The sequence below is a fragment of the Gadus morhua genome, chromosome 19 (genome assembly GCF_902167405.1).
Source record: "Gadus morhua chromosome 19, gadMor3.0, whole genome shotgun sequence".
Classification (NCBI taxonomy): Eukaryota; Metazoa; Chordata; class Actinopteri; order Gadiformes; family Gadidae; genus Gadus; species Gadus morhua.
In genome coordinates, this window is record NC_044066.1 from 11,683,674 (window position 1) to 11,688,096 (window position 4,423).

Consider the following 4,423-nt stretch of genomic DNA (forward strand, 5'->3'; position numbering starts at 1 on the left):
TTCAAGATGTAAAGCAATTTGGGTACCTTGGAAAGGGTTATAAAAAATACCTTTACTATAATCATTATTAAATGTATGTATGTGTTTGTGTGTATTTTCTGTATGTATTTATGCATGCACATATTTGTGCATACATTTGTGTGTGTGTGTGTGTGTGTGTATTTTATGTATGCAGGTATGTGTGTGTACGTGTGTGTCCATGTATTTGTCTATTTGTACTTGTTTGTGTGTGTATGTATGTGGGTGTGTATCCCGTGTATCTGTGTGTATTTTGTGTATCCACCTATATCTATTTGTACTCGCATGTCGTGTGTATGTGTGTGTATGTTTGTATGGTTGTGGGTGTGTATCCCGTGTGTCTGTGTGTGTGTGTTTGTATGCGGGTGAGTATCCTGTGTGTGTGTGTTTGTGTGTGTGTGCGTGTGTTTTGTGTATCTATGTATTTGTATGTGTGTGTGTGTATCCCATGTGTGTGTGTATGTGTGTATGTGCTTAGATGTTAATTGTGTTTGCATCAGCATTATAAACCGCCGTCTTATCTGATGTGTCGCTGCCTGCGCACAGGAGGAGGGGTTCCTGGTAAGGTGACAGGAACGCAGATAAGTGGCAAAAAAAGTACTTTCCTCCGTGGTCAGCAACTCTTTCCACCAATGATACACGCAGACACACACAAACACACACGCGTACGCACACGTTACTTTCCCCTCGGTACTTTTAAAGCAAGCAAACAAATACACACCTAGACAAACACACAGCCTCTCTCTCTCTCTCTCTCTCTCTCTCTCTCTCTCTCTCTCTCTCTCTCTCTCTCTCTCTCTCTCTCTCTCTCTCTCTCTCTCTCGTTTGCAAATAGATAGTGAAGGCGGGAAATACAGCCTCCGCCCGAACCACATTAGGCTAATTAACAAACTCATTTAAAGTCGGAGGGAAATATTGATTGCTGCCGTACATTTGGAGAAACGCACCGCGGAGAGAGAGAGTAAGAGAGAGAGAGATTGCTAGAGAGAGCGTGATGGAGAGATGGAGAGAGAGAGAGAGAGAGAGAGAGAGAGAGAGAGAGAGAGAGAGAGAGAGAGAGAGAGAGAGAGAGAGAGATGGAGAGAAAGAAAGAGAGAGAGAGAAAGAGAGAGGGGGGTGTCATTGGGTTTGGCGGAGAGAGAAATAAATAAGGAAATAAATAACTAAATAAAAAAAATGGTGGCAGGTGTATGCAAATTGTTTGTGTTGGCAAAGGGGAACATTTTTTAAATTACAGTTCAATCAGCGAGGAGGAGTAGTCGTGAGGGGGGGGGGGGGGGGGGGTGGAGGTGGTGGAGAAGGAATGGGGGGATAGAAGACAGAGGGAGAGAGAGAGAGAGAGAGAGCAGGGACTCTGTGGTTCCTTCCCATCGCCACGCTCAGTTGCCATTTCACCGGCGCGCGTATTCAGCGCTACGGGTGCATTTCACACCGCCAGAATGAGAGCAGGCAATCTCGCCCGGCCGACTAGAACAATAATTAGAATGGAGATTAAATAAAAATAATTAGAAAAAGTTCATCTAGTTTTGATGTATTAATTATTCCACCCCCTGCTTTATTCCAACTCTAATTATCTGCTTCAGTGAAAATGCCGAGATTTTCCTTGTGAGTCATAAAAAAAAAAAGAAAAAAAATTACATTCATGTAATTATGTCAGCAATTTGGGGGGGGGGGGAAAGTCGGCTGAGCAGAGCCTCAGCCCCCACCCCTATACCCCCCACCCCCCCCCATCCATCCTTACCTCCCAACCCCCCTACCCAGCCCCACAGACCTCGAATTTAAAGTAAGTAACTTCTGACTACTTATAAGTTAATACTGTCTCTTTCAAGCCACGGTTTTAAATAATAGAATGCAATGGGAGATTATTTACTCTTTAAATGAGGGGCGTCTCTCTCTCTCTCTCTCTCTCTCTCTCTCTCTCTCTCTCTCTCTTCTCGTCTCTCTCTCTCTCTCCTCTCTCCTCTCTCCTCTCCCTCCCTCCCTCCCTCCCTCCCTCCCTCCCTCCTCCCTCCCCCCCCCCCCAGTCACGCGCGCCCTGCGACGCCACAATGAAAACAAGACGGGTTTTATCCATTCTTGGTCACTAGATAATAATTGCATATAATGGAAATATTTATTGTGACAAAAGATGGAAAGAAAAAAAAGGAGGTGGGGTGGGGGGTGTAGCAGGGGGGGGGGGGGGGGGGGGGGAGAAGTAGGAAGTAATATACTCATTTTTCAAAAAAAAAAAAAAAAGAAAGAAAGGGAAACTCACAGGAGGCCCTAACTGTGATGTTTTTTTATTTCTTTTTAAGGCGTGAAGCCGTTTAGAAAATACATAAATAATATAAATACCAATGGAAATCCGGGATGGTAGAAGAATGAGAGAAGCAGGGAGAAAGGGGGATTCGATGGAGCCCTCTAAGATGTTTCGACACAAATGGGAGTCGCGGGAGAAAGACGGCATCTCCGTTGAAATGGAGAGAGAGCGATAGCCGTCCGCATTCCGGTATTTTTTCCACTGGTCGCGTGAGCGGGAGACGGGCAGGCGGCCGGGCGGTAAGGAAAGGGGAAAGGGGGGGGGAAAGGTGGGGCGGGTGGGGGGAGTATATACGGCCTAGACCCCAGCGGTAATCACATCCCTCTCCTCTTCTACCTGAAACCGCCGGGAAAACCAATAAAGTTCCCAAAATAAACTCCCCCGGCGGGGGGAAACGTAATTAAGCCAGATAGGAAATAGGTGACTACACTTGAAAAGAAATCGATATATTGAAGGGAGTCGGTCGGAGGGAGAGAAGAAGAAGAAGAAGAAGTAGAAGAAGAAAAAAAATGGTGGATTCAGTCCACCGCTCAGAGAATTTCAATGAAAAAATGTAAAAACGAGTCTGTGAAATGTGTGTGTGTGTGTGTGTGTGTGTGTGTGTGTGTGTTGTGGTGATGTGTGTGTGTGTGTGTGTGTGTGTGTGTGTGTGTGTGTGTGGTGTGTGTGTGTGTGTGTGTGTGCGTGTACGTGTGCTAGCGTACGTGTGCGTGTGTGGTAGGAGTTAAGGGTTGGGGGGGGGGGGGGGTAAAAAGACTTGACATGTATTTCATTGGAGTTGTAAAGTGATACGTCAAAGAGTGCATATCGTGATAACTCAAACACGAGTGGTTTGGAACGGTGAAACCTCGTCTCACAATTATACTTTAGACTGAGGCGCTGTTAAATAGAGGGAAGAAGGGGACACCTATTTTCTTTTTGTTTTCCTGTGGTGAAAAATTAAAAAGCGGGTTTAAAGAAGCCACGGTATAAAAAAAAAAACAGGGTAAATAGACGGGGCCCACCTAGTCAGGGGAGTTCTCTGGTTGCGTGACTGGCCCGTTTTGAAAGGTAAAATTACATAGATAAGCACCTTTAAAAGGGATTAATTAACGGCAAGCATAACGGGAACAACAAAAAAAAAACGAGGATTGAGAAAACGTTCGTATTTGCTCTCTTGGTCCGTGTTTCTGCTGCCCGCAGGTTCCTCTATTCATCACGCCACCCCCCCCCCCCCCACCCCCACCCCCCCCCCCCCCCCCCCCCGGTTCGCTTAAACACTCTATGATGTCCCTTCTGGGGTTGGAATTATCATACCGTGTGTCGGAGTGTGTGTGTGTGTGTGGTGAGTGTGTGTATGATATGCATTAATAGAAGTGTTTCGGTACGTAGGCAAGTGGAATGTGGTAACGATTAGACAAACAGTGAGGCTTTGTCCGCACAGGCCCTAAAGTAAGTACAAAGAAATTAGCTGGAAACAGAAAGAAAAAAGAGGGCAAGGCGGTGTAGCGCGTCGACTTTGGCTCGCTGTAGCGCAACGGTCGACACAGACGCCTGTGTGTGTGTGGTGTGTGTTGTGTGTGTGTGTGGTGTGTGTGTGTGTGTGTGTGTGGTGTGTGTGTGTGTGTGTGTGTGTGTGTGTGTGTGTGTGTGTGTGTGTGGACTCGGGAGTCCATGTAAATGACACAGTGGGGGTGAAACATGCATTAATGCACGGGGAGATATGTGCATGTTAGGCTCCTGGGAACCTCAAAGCTCGGCACGTAGATAAGTGGCGAGAAAAAAACGTTTCAATTCATCTTTGTCCGATTTCTCGTGCAAAGAATTCATGTGAGAAATCTGCTGTCAGGCTTTGCATCAATATTGGGGAAATAATTTACTATATATGTTTATACACATATATATATATAGAGAGAGGAGAGAGAAGAGAGAGAGAGAGAGAGACGAGAGAGAGAGAAGGAGAGAGAGAGAGAGAGAGAGAGAGAGAGAGAGTGATAATTCTGAGGGGAATTCAGGATATCATCTCGTCTCTTCTGGCTTGTGATTTCTCATGGGGATTGTATCACTGCGTGTGTGTTTAGTGTTTATCTCGGTATCTTGTGTGAATACGCCATGTAGAAGGAGCTG